Below are 20,512 nucleotides of genomic sequence, written 5' to 3'. Positions count from 1 at the left end.
TGTTGGTTTTTAAGCGCACAACACACAAAACACCCCGCTGTGGGGAATGACTGACTCGTTTCTTTCCAAACCACGACACGGGTTTCGTTTCATTCCCCCCCCCCCTTTACAAAAACGTGATGTGCCCCACAAATAGTAAAAAAAGGTAACACGGGAGAACCGGGGGAAAAGTCACGGCCCAGCTTGAAAACGTACCAAAGTCAAAATGCTATAACCTCGGCTCTCTGAGCAGCTTGGTCGGCTTGCCTAAGCAAGAAAGTTTTTAGCATTGTTGTTAATAATTATTGTTTTATATATATTCATTCATTCATGCCCTGTCCCCACCCCCTGCCACAGGACTCAGGGAAAATTATGTATTTTTAAATTTTCATAATAATAAAAATGCATCCTTATAACTGCTATTGTTATCATTAAGGCATTGTTGCATTTGTTTGTTTGTTATTTCTAGTCATAGTAATTAATGCATTATTTCTTGTTTCTTTTACTCATTTTTAGATTTTGTAATGATAAGATTAATAATCGGTTTTATTATTAATAATGTATTTTTATAAAGTTAATTTATTATTTATTTTAAAATTCTATTTCGATAAAATGCATTGCTATCAAAGTTCCGTTTCTTTGTTTTTGCAAGAGTATAGCGTATTATTATTGTGTTGTTTATTTTTATTCCTTTTTTTACAATTTAGAATAATCATAGAATTATTATTATTATTATTATTAGCCTACATTTTCTCCAAGGAGCTCTGAAGTGGATTTACAGCATTCTTTCTCATCTTCTTTTTATTGTGCTGTATTATTTTATTGCATTTATATCCCAAATAATAAACAAGAATTTTTATTCACTGTTTTACTTCATTTATATCCAAGGGGAACAAGGTCCAAGGTGTACACAGTTCTCCCTTCTCTGCTTCTATCCACACAACAGACCTGTAGGGTAGGCCCTACTGAGACACTGTGGCTGGCCCAAGGTTACCCTCTGAGCTATGTGGCTAAGTGTGGGATTTGAACCATTTTATATTCACAGCAACTCTGTGAAGTACAAACAATAAGGAGTCTTGTGGGACCTTAGAGACCTTGTGGCATTATCTTTTGCGGACTAAAGGGTAAAGGTACCCCTGCCCGTACGGGCCAATCGTGTCCGACTCTAGGGTTGTGCGCTTATCTCACTCTAGAGGCCGGGAGTCAACGCCATCCTCAGACACTTCCGGGTCACGTGGCCAGCGTGACGAAGCTGCTCCGGTGAACCGGCACCAGAGCAGCACACGGAAACGCCGTTTACCTTCCCGCTACAAAGCGGTACCTATTTATCTACTTGCACTTAAGGGTGCTTTCGAACTGCTAGGTGGGCAGGAGCTGGGACCGAACGATGGGAGCTCACCCCGCCGCGGGGATTCGAACCACCGACCATGCGATCGGCAAGTCCTAGGCGCTGAGGTTTTACCCACAGCGCCAGCCACGTCCCTTCTTTTGCGGACTACATTCTTCTTTATCAGATGTATGACGTATTATCCTGATTTGCAGGTACACGTGGTATGACAAAGGGACTTCAAACAGTGAGGCCAGAGGGAAATGAAATGCAGTCAGTGAAAAGTACCTAATTAATAGTGGTAATTCCCAAAACAGCTGTTCACAACACAGGCATCCTGGCACTGGTAAGCCCACTGATGTTAAAAATGTTGGGTGCCTCAGATTCCTGAACCCATAACATTTACCTCCTTCTGTGCTCTCAAGAAAGAGTGTGAAATTAGGAAGGGTGTTGCATCAGAACAGAATATCGTTCCTTGAAACACTAACAAACTATTGCAAGCAAATCATCTCATTGCCACAAAGGAGCACGAAGCAAGTGAAACAATTCCATTCCGTTCCATTAGAGGGCAGTAGTACAATATTGCAAATGTATTTACGGAGAAACTGCCAACCATTTGTTTTGCAGACTTTCGGCATTAAGAAGCAATGCCAAAGAGAGAAGTAGGCATTTAAAACCCAAGTTTTAATCCAAAAGCCTTTCTAGCAATTTTCAAGTGTAAATCAGAACGGCAAAGAGAGTGCATGGAAGCCAACCCTTCCCCTGGCCTTAATCCTAAATTATTTGACTTCCAAGCAAACAACTTCAACAAATAAACACATACAGTCTGAAAGTAGAAAGTAAGCAAGCTGGTCCTATTTATTTTCTGTTTAGAAATAAATACATAAAAACTAGTGTATTGGCACAAAGGGTGGCTGTCTTGGTTGTTGTGAGCAATTGGCTCTCTGCTCTCAAAGAGCTTGTTAGTTCCTTTGAGGCCAAGGTAACTAGGGTCCTCAGAATCCTTGACTATTTGTAAGGGGCTAAGGCATGGGTGGAAAAACCTTTGCAGTCCAGGAGCCACATTCTGTTCTGGGCAACCTAATGAGGGCCTCGTGCAAATGGTGGGTGGGTCCAGAGGGTGAAGCAATTAAAATAAATTTTAGCTTTGCAAAGCAGAGGTGGTAAGAGATGTGGCCTGGGGGAGTCCCAAGGGCCAGGCAGAGAGGGCTGGGGGGCCACATTTGGCCCCCAGGCCTGAGGTCCTCCACCCCCAAATTGAGGGCTGCATGCATACAAGGAAGATATTTTACTGTTGCACTTCTGAATCCTGGTGAAACATGAATTCACTGAGTTGAGTTAACTAATGCATTGAACACGTTAGGCCATCTCACCCACTCTACACAACAAGGTCAAAAAGCGTAAGAGATGCAGCACGGCTTAGAGGCTAACAGCTCGATCCTGGGCCTGTTTACTTGGAAGTAAGTCTAGCTCTTGTTCATGGGAGGACAGAATCCCAGGAATGACAGAGACTCAAAGCCCTGAGGCCAATCTGTGCTCCCAGAGCGGCATGCTGAGAATGTGCCGGGCTTTGTGCACATCCAATGCGGTCCACATTCTCCGCATGCCAATTAGGTCAAGTGAATTGGCCTTAACTGGTTTATGGTCTTAACTGGTTTATGGGTGTTACGAGCTTTGGTCACCTGTGCAGGAGAGAGAGGGAGAGGGAGGGAGAGAGATGGCTGCAAAGGAGACCATCTCTGCACATGCCCCCACCGGCTGAAATTTCACCTCAAACTTCCTTGGGCAAATGGTGGCACACTCACCGGTTGTAAGAAGGCAGGCAGGTGAAGGCCGTCTGCAGGCAGACTGAGGTCCCCCATTGGCTCTAAAGGAACAGCCCCCACGGCTGCTTCCTGTGTGTTAAGTGTCACACACACATAGATACCTGTTGCCCAAACTGCATGTTACACATAAGGGGACATGTAAACCTTGACGGATGCTTCTTAGAGGAAAAAGCCGTTTCAGGAGGGATCCTGCACACCCTCCAACATTTCTCCGGTGGAAATGGAGACATCCTATTCAACAACAACAATAACAATTCTATTACTGTAGTACCTCGGGTTAAGTACTTAATTTGTTCCGGAGGTCCATTCTTAACCTGAATCTGTTCTTAACCTGAAGCACCACTTTAGCTAATGGGGCCTCCCACTGCTGCCGCACTGCCGGAGCACTATTTCTGTTCTCATCCTGAAGCAAAGTTCTTAACCCGAGGTACTATTTCTGGGTTAGCGGAGTCTGTAACCTAAAGTGTCTGTAACCTGAAGCGTATGTAACCCGAGGTACCACTGTATTTGTACCCCACCCATCTGGCTGAGTTAACTGCTCCAGCCACACTGGGCAGCTTCCAACATATATAAAAACATAAACATAAAGGTAAAGGGACCCCTGACAGTTAAGTCCAGTCGCAAACAACTCTGGGGTTGCGGCGCTCATCTTGCTTTACAGGCCAAGGGAGCCGGCATTTGTCCGCTTCTGCAGACAGTTTTTCCAGGTCATGTGGCCAGCATGACTAAGCTGCTTCTGGCGAAACCAGAGCAGTGCACAGAAACGTCATTTAGCTTCCTGCCAGAGCGGTACCTATTTATCTACTTGTGCTTTGACACTAAGTTGGCAGGAGCTGGGACCAAGCAATGGGAGCTCACCCTGTCACAGGGATTCAAACTGCCGACCTTCTGATCAGCAAGCCCAAGGCTCAGTGGTTTAGACCACAGCACCACCCACGTCCCATATAAAAACATAATAAGACATTAAACATTAAAAAAAAACTTCCCAATACAGGGCTGCCTTCAGATTTCTTCTAAAAGTTGTATAGAAACTTATCTCCTTGGCTCAGGGGTCTACTAACTCCATACTCTTGCAACATTTCTCCAGTGAAAATAGGGATGTCTTACAGAAAAGCGGGACATTCCAGGATCAAATCAGAAACTTGGATGGCTTCTGCAAATCCAGGACCATACCTGGAAAATAATGACACTTGTGGTGTCTGGAGTGACCCTTTGTAGTACAGTGTTACCTGGGGTTAAGTACTTAATTCGTTCTGGAGGTCTGTTCTTAACCTGAAACTGTTCTTAACCTGAGGTACCACTTTAGCTAATGGGGCCTCCTGCTGCCGTCGCGCCACCGGAGCACGATTTCTGTTCTCACCCCGAAGCAAAGTTCTTAACCTGAAGCACTATTTCTGGGTTAGCGGAGTCTGTAACCTGAAGCGTATATAACCTGAGGTACAGTGGCATAGCGTGGGGGGTGCAGGGGGGGCCGGCCGCACCAGGCGCAACATCTGGGGGTTAGGGTTAGGGATAGGGTTAGGGGGCGCAAATCCAGGGTTAGGGGGCGCAAATTACTTGCCTTGCCCCGGGTGCTGACAACCCACGCTACGCCACTGCTGAGGTACCACTGTATATGCCTTTTTCCCACTCCATCTCCCCAACTCCTGACCACTTCCCCCTCCCCACATGATACTGGGGCTGTATTTACTCTTAGAGATGTGTGTGGAATCCTGCAGTTAAGGGAGGGTTCATCAGAAAAAAGAAAGCAGGGTTCTATTAAACACATACCCTTATTTGACGAAAATCCCCCCTTCCAAATTGCTTCTTACCCCCTTCAAAAGAACAACCACCACCACATTTAAATATATACATTTGGGTATAATGTGTCATTTGTGGAAATGGGGGATAAATTCTATTTTGATTAATATTTTAATGTGAACCTATGTGATTTGCACTTTCCCAAATGATACTTGGGCCAAAACACAGCTGTCCTTAATGCTTCTCCAAATGTTGTGATGCAGTTCTCCGACCAAACCATGTGAACAACAATGTATTATAAGTGAACATAAAAAGGCACACACTAGTAAAAATCACATATAAAAGTGCATTATATTTAGGGAAAGTGCTTGCAAATAAATGAGTAAGAGCACTAAAATGCTGATGAATTTTGAAATTGCAAACTGATGCAGAAATGCCCCTGCCCACTGTGAGACTGGAAAACTGAGGTAAACCCAAAACTGATGAATTCATCCATCCCTGCTCATTAATAGTAGACCCCCCAAGTGTCTGTATTTTCCAGATTTAGAGAAGCCACGCCAGTTTCTAATTTGATCCTGGAATGTCCCACTTTTCCTTAGGATGTCCCTATTTTCATTGGAGAAATGTTGGAGGGTATAGAGTTATCCGACCCCTGAACCATCTGAAGGCAATTCTGTAAAGAGAAAGTTTTTTTAAAAAACATTTAATGTTTTATTTTGTTTTTATATATATTGGAAGTTGCGCAGAGTGGCTGGCACAACCCAGTCAGATGTGTGGGGGTATAAATAGTAAAATTATCATTATGGAATGGGATGTCTCTATTTTCATCGGAGAAATGTTGGAAGGCATGTAACCCTTTCCCTTCTTGCTGCTAGGAACCAAAGTTTTATGATTCTCTACACACCGACTTTGGAGTAAGCCCCATCAAACTCAGTGTAGCTTACTTCCGAGTAGGCATGTTCAGGTTTGCTCTCTGAAAGAACCCATCTCCTGAAAGTTGTCTCTCTTTATCTGAGTTCTAATCTGGCTCCCCGCCCTGCCCTCCTTGTGGTCTGATGCCCAGTCAATGATGCCTCTGACAAGGAGAGCAAAACCAAAAAAAGGGGGGGGGAGAGATATTTTCTTTAACTTGTATTCATTTGAGCTGCTTTAATGCCAATAGGATATGTAGCTTCTATCCAGTAATTGGAGCTGACAGGCGTTTGCTTGCGCCCTGTCCTTGTGGTCCCCTTGGAATTGGGCTGGAGGCAGGGTGCTCTCAACCTCAGGATCTTATCTTTGGGATTCCTTTCCTGAGGACATCTGCTGGAATCCATCTTCAAAAGATCACCTTTGACCAACACTGCTTTGTTTTAACTCCATTTATTTACATGCCAGTCCCTCTCTCTCTCTCTTTCTCTCTCTCTCTCTCTTCCTAGGACTTTAGTGTTGATTTGAGTCTTTTCTGTTGATTCATTCGCTCTGCCATTTCTTGACCCACCAACAACAAATAAACGGGCAAACTATTATCTGTTGTTGTTGCTGCTGCTGTTACTTTTATTTCTTTAAATTCAACATTTTTAATGCTGCAAAGAAGGTGGCTGACATCAAATCAAAATGGTAATGGAATGCAGCCAATTACTTACATCAACCTGTTTATTGAGCAATCATCCTGATTTCATAAAATCACATAATTGTAGAGTTGGAGAGGACCCCACGAATCATTCAGTCCAATTCCCTGGTTGCATGAAGTTTGTGCAAAGGTTACACACAACACCAATTATTTGCTGATTTTGATTTATTTGCGGGGAGGTTAGACAATATAGTGGTACCTTGGTTTATGAACTTAATCCATTCTGGAAGTCCGTCCGTTCATTCTTTTTTTTTACAAAAAAATTATTAACAGTTTTCATGTAACAAATTATCCAAACAAATCTTCATTATTTCCCCATTTTTTCCCTCCCACCTTCCCAACTAACCCTCCCTCCCTCCCTCCCCCCTAAGGCTTCCCTCAGCTCCTCTCTCTGATTTCTCACCCAATTTTAACTTATGCATATTATAAAATTATATACATCCTTATATTATCTATCTACTATGTTGACCCTCAATAAATTTGTGTCTGTTTATTCAAAACCTGCCAAGGAGTCCAGTTCATTTTGTTGTCTTTTTAAGTAATTTGTAGAAGGTTCCCGCTCTTCTTTAAAATCACAGTTGTCCTTGTCTCGTAGTTTGCATGTCAGTTTTGTCAGTTCTGCATAGTTCATTAATTTCTCTTGCCACTGTTCTTTTGTTGGGGTTTCCTCATTCTTCCATCCTTGTGCAATCAAGACTCTTGCCACTGTTGTTGCATACATAAATAAATTCTTTCTTTTCCTTGGCAGGTCTTGTCCTACAATCCCTAACAAAAATGCCTCCGGTTTTTTAATGAATGTTATTTTGAACATTGGAAGTCTGTTCGTTCTTAAACCAAAGCCGTTCTTAAACTGAGGCGCACTTTCCCTAATGAGGCCTCCTGCCGCCGTTCAGCTTCTGTTCATGGACCGAGGTAAAGTTCGCTAACTGGGACACTACTTCTGGTTTCGTGGCGTTCGTATACCGAATAGTTCGTAAACAGGGCTGTTCTTAAGCCGAGGTGCCACTGTATTGCATCAAGCAAACTTTGGTGCATTTTCTTTTACTTTCATTATTGTAGAAAGTTCCTTTTTTTTTTTTTTTTTTTTTGCAGGGTGGGGAGAGGAAATTTGCAAGAGCACCAGATCAACTTGAATGGAACGATTTGCCAGTATTGTGACTGGAGCCTACTGCAGAATAGTGGCAGCCTGGAGGTGCCCACAGTCTAAAAGAGAAGAAAAACAATTTAGTATCAAAACCACCAATGCTTTAAACAGACAGCAAATAAAAACAGCAGTAGATATATAGCTGTCCCCCCACTCGTATGGGGGGGTTATGTTCCAGGCCCCCATGCATATAAGTAAAATTGCATGGAACAACATCATCATCATCATCATAAAAGCCACAAGGACTCTCCAGCTCCGTCCCACCATTCCTGGTTTGAATTGAATTATTTATTTCCCAGCACCTCATGTATATGCAAGGGATGCAGGTGGCGCTGTGGGTTAAATCACAGAGCCTAGGACTTGCCGATCAGAAGGTCGTCGGTTTGAATCCCCACAACGGAGTGAGCTCCCATTGCTTGGTCCCTGCTCCTGCCCACCTAGCTGTTTGGAAGCACGTCAAAAGTGCAAATAGATAAATAGGTACTGCTCCGGTGGGAAGGTAAACGGCGTTTCCGTGCGCTGCTCTGGTTCGCCAGAAGCGGCTTAGTCATGCTGGCCACATGACCCGGCAGCTGTACACCAGCTCCCTTGGCTAATAAAGCGAGATGAGCGCCGCAACCCCAGAGTCGGACATGACCGGACCTAATGGTCAGGGGTCCCTTTACATGTATACGCAGTTGCTCACAAGTCAATCGCATGTAAGTAGGGGGATGCCTGTATAACAAAAACTGGTCCACTTAAATAAAACTGCATTCACCACCCACAGTGGGGAGGTCAGCTCTGCTTCCTTTGGAAGATGTGTGATCTATTCTGCACACATATGATTTCTGGGAACTTAAAAAAAGAAAAGCGGGGTGTGGTGGAATGAGAGAAACCAGATTTGAGACGTACCACTGTACTGACACTAATCTCATGCAGCAGCAAATTACTCGGTCTCCACATCAACTTCACTCAGAGATATGACTCAGAGAGAAGAGTCAGTTTTTATTTTTATTTTATTTTTATTTTTTTTAATTATTTCAGAAATGTACACTATATTAATATACAAAGGCTCCAAATAATAATGTTACAATAAATTAAAATCAACACATGGCTTTGCATTGTCATTCTACTTACTATTCCAAAACATGAAGAAGAACCTCGATTTCTCCATAAATTTAATAGGTTCATTGACTTGTATTCTCATTTAGTAAGTTAATTTAATCATTGTCACAGCAGACCACAGTTTTTCAGTCCATTCAAAAAGTGTACGAACTGTACTCATTCTTCAGTTTTTGGAGCCAAACATCCATATTGTACACCAAATATATTTAAATTTTATCTTATATCTATAGCCAATGGTTTGATGGCTATAGCAAATAAAAGATAAGATAGAGGGCAACACTGACTCATCCCCCTAAATCTTTCTGACAATTGGCCATTCGCCAGCACTGGGCTACGGGTTGGGAATATAAACATTTTATCCAGCTCCCAAGTTCCTCTCCCAATTAATGCAGTGTTTTAAACAAGAGTGACCACTCAACTCATTCCAGTGCTTTCTTGGCATCTAAAAACAATAATACATGGGGTTGTTTATTTTTTGCTATTAAAAAAATATATATCAGTCTTCTAAGATTTTTTGTGATTGTCCTTCCTTCTACAAAGCCCATTCGGTCTATACTGATATACTTCACTGTAATAATTGTTTAATCGATTTGCCATTATTGAAGTCTATATTTTAATGTTCACATTGAGAAGGTGATTAGCCTGTATGAACCTAGGAATGATAAGCCCTTATTTGCCTAAGAAATCAGTATGATTTTTGTTTCATCCCATGATTATAGTAGTGCTTTTATACAAATAACTTCCTAAATGGTGTCTGCAGCAGCAATTATTCAGTCCCCATATTTGCTTCATGATTCAGAGGGAAGAACCCGTGATTTTTCTTCTTCCTTTCCTTCTCTTGATCTGGTGGTGTCTGAGTGCTGCAGGATCCTTTGGTATGGCAAGCTTTACATTTTGTGGTTTGTGCAAGAATGCTAAACACAGTTGCATGTTCATGTTAGGCCATGGTTTGGATTAGCATGACATGCAAACCAGACCATAGTTGCAGAGGACAGTAAAACGTTAGTAAAACCCCAGTCCCCTTTTTAAAAAAAATTATTGGGGCATGAGGGGCATTCTTCCATTCATTTTCAATGAAACAAACCCTCATTAGTTTCAGAATGCGGCAGCTACACTGGTGACTGGGGGCGGCCGCCGAGACCACATAACACCAGTCTTGAAAGACCTGCATTGGCTCCCAGTATGTTTCCGAGCACAATTCAAAGTGTTGGCATGGACCTTTAAAGCCCTAAATGGCCTCGGCCCAGTATACCTGAAGGAGCGTCTCCACCCCCATCGTTCAGCCCGGACACTAAAGTCCAGCTCCGAGGGCCTTCTGGCGGTTCCCTCGCTGCGAGAAGCGAAGCTACAGGGAACCAGGCAGAGGGCCTTCTCGGTAGTGGCGCCCGCCCTATGGAACGCCCTCCCACCAGATGTCAAAGAGATAAACAACTACCTGATATACCTTTATTGATCCCTGCAGAAATTTGATTGACCGTTTACAAAAGATTAACCAATCATCTTCTTAAAGGATATGGGACTTGGTTTATATCAGGGGTGAGGAGCCCGTGGCTTCCCAGATATTGCTGAATTAAAACTCCCATCATCCCCAACCATTGGCTGTGCTGACTGGGACTGGTGGGAGTTGGAGTTCTACAAAAACTGTGGAGCCACAGATTCACCATCTCTGGTTGATATAGCTAAAACTTATTAGAGTTTGTTTTTTGTTTCAACAAGCATTTACAATTGGATTTAAAAGGTCTGTGCCCACGGCTTTTTTCCGACCAGAAGTCACCGGAACTCAGTTCTGACACCTCTCAGGTGGGCACCATTGCTATTCTAAGAGAAGAAGTTCATGGTGAGTTCCCGCACCTCTTTTTCTAGAAAAATGGCACTGTCTGTGCCTTAGATGTCTATTTTGTAATGTTTGTAAGTCAGCCATCAGTCATGTGATTTGTTTGTAAATCACCTTGACAAATGTGTAAAAGGTGACTAATAATAATAATAATAATAATAATAATAATAATAATAATAATAGATGCCTACAGTGCGTCTGAACACTATATTAGGAACAAGCTCCCAAACTCCCTCTCTGCTGAGAAGCTAGACTGGCTCTCTCCTTGCTATGCTTCCACTGGGAGGCAAAGACTTTGTTGTTCCAACAGGTCTTTGGGAATTGACTTCTTTTAATGAAAGGACCGATGATGTGCTATTTTAATTATAATTATTGACATGTTTTAAACACACATGCACAAAGTGGAACCTCGGAAAACGAACATAATCCGTTGCAGAAGACCGTTCGACTTCCGAAACGTTTGAATTCTGAAGCACAGCTTCCAACTGGCTGACAGCTAGGCTTTTTGCATATTGGAAGCCATGTCAGACATTTGGGGTTCCGAAAAGCATTCAAAAACCGTAACACTTACTTCTGGGTTTTTGATGTTCAGGAGCCGAAACGTTCGGAAACGAAGCAGTTCAAGAACAGTGGTTCCACTGTATGTATATGTATGTATGCGTGTATTTATGTGTATATGTGTGTGTGTGTGTGTGTGTGTGTATTCTGTCAATGTTTAACTGTATTTCAGTGATAGATTTTTCTATGCCCCCCCCCGATGATCTTTATTGAATTTTTAGTTACATACTGTACATACACATACATTATATTTCACATTTGTTCTTGCTCTCCCGAGCTGACTTCCCTCCTTCCTTCTTCTGGCTTTTTTGTGTCCTCTTTGACTTTTCGCATTGCCTTTGTCCATTTTCCACAAGATTGTTCTTCTTCATTTTTTTCCATTAAATGTCCGTAACCAAATAAATCTTTCTATATACACAAATACTTGCTGTCTGTCTATATTCATTTACAAATATTGTTCAATAATAATCCTAATATACATTTTTAATTCATTTTGATATTATTATCCAGTAAATTTCTTGTATTTTCCCGTTATGAGATATTATTTTAATTCTACTGGTTTCCCTATTTCACATCATCTTCAGATTTTTCTATGTTTTAAGCACTTATCATTTTATCTGTAAGACCTCCTTGTGTCCCATCAAGGAAAAAGGCGAGGTATGTATCAATCAATCAATCAATCAATCAATCAATCAATCAATGCCCAATTTATTATTATTATTTTTAATATCCTTCTTTTCTTCCCTTGGCCCCCTCCCTTTAACACCCCCTCTCTGCACTCCTGTTTTACTTACATACAACCCAGTATCTGGCGCTGGCAGTCATCTTCCTCTAACTTAGTCTCAGGGTTGCCCCTGCAGAACTCAGTGGAGAGGACGATGGGGATAAAGCAAGAATTTGTTGACTCCACCTGCCATTGGCTCTGGCTCCCCTTACTGTTCTGCTCACTGCTTTCTGCCCTAGCAGTCCCAATGGGCCCTAGCCACCATGGGAGTAAACTCGAGAGTTATGGAAAAGAAGCCATGTAAGTGGGAGGCACAGCCAAAATCGGGATAGAGCTAGGAGGGGCAGGGTGATGCTCCTTCAACTTATTTCCGGGGTTTTGCATTGCCCAAGTCGACCATCTGTTGCCCTCTCTGATTGGGTGCCCTTTCAAACTCGCTCTCGCTTAATTTCCCTACACCCCTAGCATTGAATCTCCTGCCCCTTCAGTTTCCCTCTTTGTCTAGGGCAGCTGCCTGTAAAACAATAAAAATGGCACTTAACCCCAGTAACCCTCTGACTGGGGAGCCATAGAAAAAGGAAGCCACTTTCTCCTAAAGGGTCAGGTGAATTTTGGCCCCTTGTTTATATCATTAGCTTAATTTTCTAAGAACAAGTCCCATCCCCTGTGATCTGCCCTTTTCTCTCCATTTGCCCACATTGCCTAGAAGGTTGATAAAGTGAAACAAGCAAAGTGAAGCATGTAAACTAGGCAACAAAATACAAAACAAACCACCATATAGAGTCCCCAATCCACAGGATCACAAGCCTAATAATAATAATAAAGAATACAGTGGTGCCTCGCAAGACGAAATTAATTCGTTCCGCGAGTTTTTTCGTCTTGCGGTTTTTTCATCTTGCGAAGCACGGACTTTGGAAAAGTCTTCAAAAACCTCAAAGTCTTTGGACCAAAGTCTTCAAAAACCTCAAAAAAGGCTACCACACCGCGTGCTATGAGTTGCTCCTCGAAGTGAATGCACGGTTTTAAGAAAAAGGAAACAAACTTGCAAGACAAAGGAAACAAACTTGCAAGACATTTTCATCTTGTGAAGCAAGCCCATAAGGAAATCCGTCTTGCGAAGCAACTCAAAAAATGAAAAACCCTTTCGTTTTGCGAGTTTTTCGTCTTACGAGACATTCGTCTTGTGAGGTACCACTGTACACACCATACATTTGAAGCCACACACTCATGAATCTTGGGTACTGTAGTTTAACCTCACAGAGCTACAATTCCTGGCACCCTAAACAAACTATAGTTCCTGGAATTTTTTTGGGGGGGAGGGCGCGTCAGCATCATGTGCTTTCAGTGTATGGCAGCACACAACTTAATTCTGGTTTTGTCCTCATCCTCCTCTGTGCTGAGTTGTAGGTCATGTACACACCACATGGTTAAAGCACACCCCGAAGAGTCATGGGAACTGAAATTTATCCCCACACAGCTTCAATTCCTGGCACCCTTAACAAACTACAGTTCCCAGGATTCTTTGAGGCAGCAGAAATGTGTCGCTGCTTTTTTGCTGAATATTTGCTATGTGGTAATTTATAGACCTAATAGGTATCTAAACCCATTTGCAAATGCAGAATGTAGGCACAATTTATATAGAAATGAGCAAACCAGTGATATTTCAGGGAGCAGGCTAGCAGGCCATTACTTACATCATAGAAGCCTACACAGCACAAAACACTATTGCTGTATGTAGGTTTTTTTATCTTATATTTTGGAAATGTACATCCAGGTTTTTTCCCCTTTAAATGTTTTGGGGGCCCCAAGAGAGTGGGGCCCTAAGCTATAGCTTGTTTAGCTTGTACGTAAATCCGGCACTGCTGAATTCCCTCAACCGTTTCCAGATCCTTTATAATATTGGTTGCCCTTGCATCTGTTTGTTTCCCCTTAAAATATTGTTGAGTTGCCATGGCAAAACGTGACTACTAAATTTAATGAATAATAATAATAATAATAATAATAGAAATTTATTGGATGTAAAGAACATAACAAACTCTTTCAAAATAAGTAGGTTCTTACTTATCCCCACCTTTAACAATACCAGGACAATCAAACATTAAAAAGAATTTCTCACATTAATTGGGATGCGGTGTTTTTGATCTGGGTCAAAGATCAAGCACTAGACTGGGAATTAAGAGAGGGAAGTCGGCACCCGTCAAATGAGAGGTACAATGTGTATCTATGATTGTGAAATTATTGGTGGTTTTGATGATAACTGATCTGTTATACCACTGGTGCTTGTGTATGAAATAAAAGGCCACCACAACACAAGAAAAGTGTCCAGGTTTTGTTTCCCTTGAAGAGCGTGAGAGTTGTGTGCAATTTTCTCAGCCGTGGTGAGCTTCCAGACATTTGTAGAATCCCACGGTTGGCTCCTGCAGGTCTCTCCACGCAGTCAAACTCTCTTTTAAAGTTACAGATAGGTAGCCGTGTTGGTCTGCCATAGTCAAAACAAAAAATTCCTTCCAGTAGCACCTTAAAGACCAACTAAGTTAGTTCTAGGTATGAGCTTTCGTGTGCATGCACACTTCTTCAGATACACCACCTCTTTTAAAGGTTTGTTTTCCCTCTGCCAGGCTCAGGCTGGCAGTAGCACTGCTCCTGAATGGAGTTTCGAATTGGATATTGGAGCACTCCAAATTATTTGCCCACCCACATGAGGTGATTGGAGCCAGAGCGAAAACAAGGCGAGTCAGCCACTGAGGACTGTCTCCTCTGAAGAAGGAGAATGGGAAGTACTGTATTTTTCCATGTATAACATGCCCCCGTGTATAAGACGACCCCTATGTTGGGGGAGTCCAAATTAAGAAAATGGGAAGAGATTGCCTAGAGTTGTTGAGCTTTTTTTTGGGGGGGGGGTTGCTGAAAATCGCTCAGCTGCTTGACTGACGCTGCCAATCGCACACGTCGCCAAAGCCACCAACCGTCTGCCCGCTTGCCGCAAAATGCCGCCAATCACCCACCCAAGTTCCGCAGTGGCAGCCAATCAACAGCAGGCCTTGCCACAGCCACCAATCACACACCCAATCACCGCTGACAATCTCCTGCTCAGGTCCCCCCTCTGCACTATCGGTGTATAAGATGATCCCCAATTCATAACATTCTTTTATAATAAAAAACCAACATCTTATACACAGAAAACTACAGTACATCAAGGAGGAGTTGTTCTGTATGCTCCAAAGCTAAGCATCTAGGAACAACTGAAAACACAAGGGGTTTCCATTTCAAGAGAAGGGGGTGCAAGTTCTGTTATGTACAGTGGCAGTTCAAGGGAAACGCAACTCAAGTCATTCTGAAAGGAGATCTTGGAGCACTCAAAATCATTTGCCCATGCACATGCGTGGAAAACAGAAGATCTATCTGAAAAGCTACACACGGCGATCTGCATTGATTGTTGCAATGCATGCCTAATTATTATTGTTCTATAATTATAAGATCATTATATAGCATACAGTGGTGCCCCGCAAGACGAACGCCTCGCAAGAAGGAAAACCCGCTAGACAAAAGGGTTTTCCGTTTTGGAGGCGCGTCGCAAAACGAATTTCCCTATGGGCTTGCTTCCAGGGACGCGGACTTATAAAAAATATTGGGGGGGCCCGGGAAAGCTCATGAATAATAAATAAGCTCATGAATATGCAAATAAAGTGGCACCGCCTCCTCGTGAGCGAATAGGGGAGAGCGTGCTGCGCCTATTAATCAGCTCCAAAGGAAATTGGGTGGAGCTTTTGCTCGGGAGGGAGGGCAGGAGGCATGCAGCCCGCCCCTCCCTGTGCATTTTGGGCTGGGGGAGGGGCGGCGATGGCGCTCTGCTGGAGGGGCGCCGGAGATTATTGGGGGGGCGGAGCCCCCCCAAACGAATTTTTGAGGGGGCTCGGGCCCCCTCAAGCCCCATGGAGTCGGCGCCTATGCTTGCTTCGCAAGACAAGAATGTCTTGTGAGTTCCTGCGGGTTCCCCCCCTCCCTTTCCTAAGCCCTAAGCCGCTTATCAGCTGATCCACTGATAAGCCGCTTATCAGCTGATCTGCTAAAAGCCGCTAAACCGCTAATAGCGCTAATCCGCTAAGCTGTCAATAGGCTTGCTTCGCAAGACAAAAAAACCGCTATACGAAGAGCCTCACAGAATGGATTCATTTCGTCTTGCGAGGCACCACTGTATTTTTCACTCTATAGAACACACTTTTCCCCCTCCAAAAATTAAGGGGAAATGTGTGCGCGTCCTATGGAGCGAATGCAGGCTCCCTGGCTTCAGCGATAGCAACGCGAAGCCTCTGAGGCGCAGAGGGAGTGCTCCCTCCACGTTCCGGAGGCTTCACGTTGCTTTCGCTGAAGCCTGGAGAGCGAGAGGGGTCGGTGTGCACCGACCCCTCTTGCTCTCCAGGCTTCAGGGATAGCCGCCTGAAGCCTTCGGAGCGCAGTGCGAGTTCCCGCTGCGCTCCACAGGCTTCAGGTTCCTTTTGCTGAAGCCGGGTGAGCAAGGGGCTCCGTTTCTCCTGCCGCTTCGCTGAAGGGGCGCTGAGCAGAGAGGGGGAGATTTATTTTCCTTGTTCTCCCCCTCTAAAACAAGGTGCGTCCTATAGTCGGGTACATCCTATAGAGTGAAGAATACGGTAATCTTAGAAGGGGCCGTGACTGTTGGGGAAGTGACTGTGACAAGGGACCCTGCACCCCTGTATTTGCTGCTACATTACTGCCAGGCAGTGTGGTCCAGTGGTCAGGGCTGATGGGAACTGTAGTCCAACAACAACACCTGAGACCCAGGTTTGTGAAAGGCTGCTGCTGTACACAACCACGAGGACTACACACATTTAAAACAACAACGAACGGCATGGCTTGTGTAGAAGTCCGTGCCAAGCGTTTGGCTGTCTTTCCTGCAGAGAGAGGAGCCCCAGGAATCTCACTTCCCCCTTCCCTCTTGTGGGATCCTGCACGGCCCTCCAGCAAAGGGAAATCGGGAGGGCTTATATTTGTAACGCCTATTGAAACTTTGATGGATGGGAGCTGCAGGAGTACAAACGTATCGTTCCTTGTCATCATTAATAGCTTTCCTCCTCGGGCCAGAAGGAGTTGTTTCACTGGTGGCTCCCCACTCCAATTTACTTTTTTCCTGTTTTGTTTCCAAGCACATTTGGAAAGGCGGCAGTGAAATTAACAGCTATTGACAGCCAGGTCAGTCCAGGAGGAACACATCTGGAAGGAAGTTCAGGGGAAGGAGAGACATGGAGAAAATGCAAAACCTAGGGCATAATTGGTAGCACTTTGGGGTAGCTTCCATTCATCTCCGTGAGACTCGTGTAGGAGAAGCTCCTTGTAGAGCGTGCCTCCTCAGAAGTGATAAAAACTAAGAGCCAAATGATGTGTTATGTTTGTGGCGATGTTTGTTCTGTTAACTCGGTGGCAATGTTTGTTCTGTTAAATTTGCTGCTGTGTATGTTCTGTTAACTTGGTTAATAATTATTATTATTATTATTATTATTATTATTATTATTATTATTATTAATTTATACCCCGCCCATCTGGCTGAGTTTCCCCAGCCACTCTGGGCGCTTCCAATCAAGTTTTAAAAACAATACAGCATTAAATATTAAAAACTTCCCTAAACAGGGCTGCCTTCAGAAGTCTTTTAAAGAGAAGATAGCTGCTTATTTCCTTCACATCTGAAGGGAGGGCGTTCCACAGGGCGGGCGCCACCTCCGAAAAGGCCCTCTGTCTGGTTCCCTGTAACCTCACTTCTCGCAATGAGGGAACCGCCAGAAGGCCCTCGGAGCTGGATCTCAGTGTCCGGGCTGAACGATGGGGGTGGACACACTCCCTCAGGTATACAGGACCGAGGCCGTTTAGGGCTTTAAAGGTCAGCACCAACACTTTGAATTGTGCTCGGAAACGTAGTGGGAGCCAATGCAGATCTCTCAGGACCAGTGTTAATGTGGTCCCGGCGGCCACTCCCAGTCACCAGTCTAGCTGCCGCATTCTGGATTAATTGCAGTTTCTGGATTAATTGCAGTTGCTGTGCTTTTTAGTTGCACATTTTTAAAAATGCAGATTTACAGCACAGGGGCACCCGTCTGGGTTGGGACCCTAGGATGGGGGCAGGGGATAGGGGTCTCTAGCCTTTTGCTCCCTGCTACTAGATCCTGGTGGGTCTAGGAATTTGGGGGGGGGGAAATAACCCAATAATCCACTAAATAGGAGCCCCACTCTCAAATTGCATGTGTGTGGCCCCCAGTCCAGATCAGGGATTATATTCAGTGCTAGTGCTGACCTGTTGGTGTTAATATATATGTCTAACTTGGGTCCATTAATTTCAGCAGATCCAATTTTGAGGAAAACTTAGCTGGATACAGTGGTAGGACTGGAGCAACGGGGAAGGGGTAGAAGCCAAAATTGAGGAGGCCTCTGCTGGCATTTTGGGCAACCCCACTCCATACACCCCACACTGGGGGAACATGTGCATAGCTAATGCAGCTGGTAGTCCGGCCCTAGGATATGGGAAATGAGCTATTCACGGCCTTTAAGCCATGACAAAGGTTCGTGCCTCAATTGATTTTGATGGAAGAAAGAGTTACGCCTTATTGAGATCAACTGGGGAAGCTCACCTCTGTGTCCTGCTGAGGGCTGAAGTTACATCTGGCTGCGAAGGAGGGTAGCCCAGACTCCACAGCCTGGGGCTCTTGTGCTCTTGTCCTGCTTTTGGGTTTCTCATAGGCGTCAGGCTGAGCACTGTGAGCATAGAATGCTGAACCTTTGGGTGTGATCCAATTTTCGTATTAATTTTTTTAAAATAAATTTTCAGTTACAATCCAATAATAGCCTCATTATGACAATACCAAATTAGTATGATACAATCACTAATACCAATCATTCAAATACCGAATTATATAATCTAGGTGGCCCCCCTCACATGCTAGATTTGATGGTTTGATGGTTTTCTTTATTTCTGCGTTCTAACTGACCAAGCAGGGAGAAAACAGGGGTGAGTCCTCGGCCGCGGGCAGTTTAAATAGCCTGCACCACACCCCTGGACTGTCTGGATTGGACGGTCTAAGGATGACATGGCCGAGGACCACCCAATGGCGCAGGGGGTATCCTACCCCGTGCTCATGGGGAGGGCTTGCTCCCAGCCCGCAACGTAATCTCCCCAGCAATGGGAAATGGCTTTCTAAAATCTTATCAATTTCAATTACTGTATTTTTCCATGTATAAGATTAGGTTTGCCCCCCCCAAAAAAATTATGTCCAAAATTTGGGGGTGTCTTAAACATGGGGGCCATCTCCCCACATTTTCTTAAATCGGAACCGTCGTCTTATCCATGGGGGCGTCTTATAGATGGAAAAATACGGTATGTTCTGGTTATAATAATAATCTCTTATACAACAACTGCAATATTAATAACTTCTACTCGTGTTGACACATAAAATGATTTCTAAAGCTACAAGTGGGACGCTGGTGGCGCTGTGGGTTAAACCACAGAGCCTAGGACTTGCCGATCAGAAGGTCGGCGGTTCGAATCCCCGCAACGGGTTGAGCTCCCGTTGCTCGGTCCCTGCTCCTGCCAACCTAGCAGTTTGAAAGCACGTCAAAGTGCAAATAGATAAATAGGGACCGCTCTGGCGGGAAGGTAAATGGCGTTTCTGTGCGCTGCTCTGGTTTGCCAGAAGCGGTTTAGTCATGCTGGCCACATGACCCCCGAAACTGTACACCGGCTCCCTCGGCCAATAAAGCAAGATGAGCGCTGCAACCCCAGAGTCGGTCAGGACTGGACCTAATGGTCAGGGGTCCTTTTACCTTTACTAAAGCTACAAGTGAGGCACTCAAACTATATCCCTGTTCTCCTTGTGTGTGACAATTATTCTGTCTGTGATGTTTCTTCCTGTCCTTGTAGAATTTTATGTCTGTCTTTTCCCGGTTGTTGCTGTTCTCTTTCATGCCCTGGGCGGAGCTGATATCCCAATATTGTTTCAGAAATTTCTCCATCCCGTGCTTCATTGTCTTGCCACTTTAACAACAGCTGCAAAAGTCACTCTGTCCCAATAAATAACCTGTTTTCACCATTTTCCTTCTCAAGTCTGGGAAGAAGAGTGGTCTTTTGAACTGCAGGTGACCAGATGAGCCTTCTTCACTTTTCTTTCACTTTTCATAAGGAGACTGGGGAAATTCATGGAGCTCAAGGCTACTGGACCAGCCATGATGGCTATGTTCTACCTCTGCTATCAGAAGCAATATGTCTCTGAATACCAATTGCTGGGAACTGCGGATGGCGAAACCACTGTTGCATTCAGGTCCTGCTTGCAGGTTTCACATGGATATCTAGTGGGCCACTGTGAGAACAGGGTGCAGGACTAGATGGGTCACTAAACTGATCCAGCATGGGGTGTTCTTATGTCAAGCTGGTCTTGAACCTCCTCCTTAATGACATTCTTTCATATTGATCAGATATTTCTTTATCTGTCAGGCATTTGACCTACCCAATCAACATTGTTTCTATCGATTTCTTTGGAATGAATTTACCAACATACAGTGGTACCTTGGGTTAAGTACTTAATTCATTTCAGAGGTCCGTTCTTAACCTGAAACTGTTCTTAACCTGAAGCACCACTTTAGCTAATGGGGCCTCCTGCTGCCATC

General features: G+C 44.1%; 1 long non-coding RNA gene across 1 annotated transcript in view; it reads right to left on the bottom strand.

The window, feature by feature from the left end:
• The window catches only part of LOC309330943, a 316,600-nt gene that overhangs the window by 76,338 nt on the left and 219,750 nt on the right, over positions 1-20,512 (bottom strand). The window lies entirely within an intron of this gene.

The sequence above is a fragment of the Podarcis erhardii genome (assembly GCF_964252035.2).
Source record: "Podarcis erhardii genome assembly, chromosome: 15".
In the NCBI taxonomy this organism is placed as follows: Eukaryota; Metazoa; Chordata; class Lepidosauria; order Squamata; family Lacertidae; genus Podarcis; species Podarcis erhardii.
This window is presented reverse-complemented; position numbering and strand designations above follow the sequence as displayed.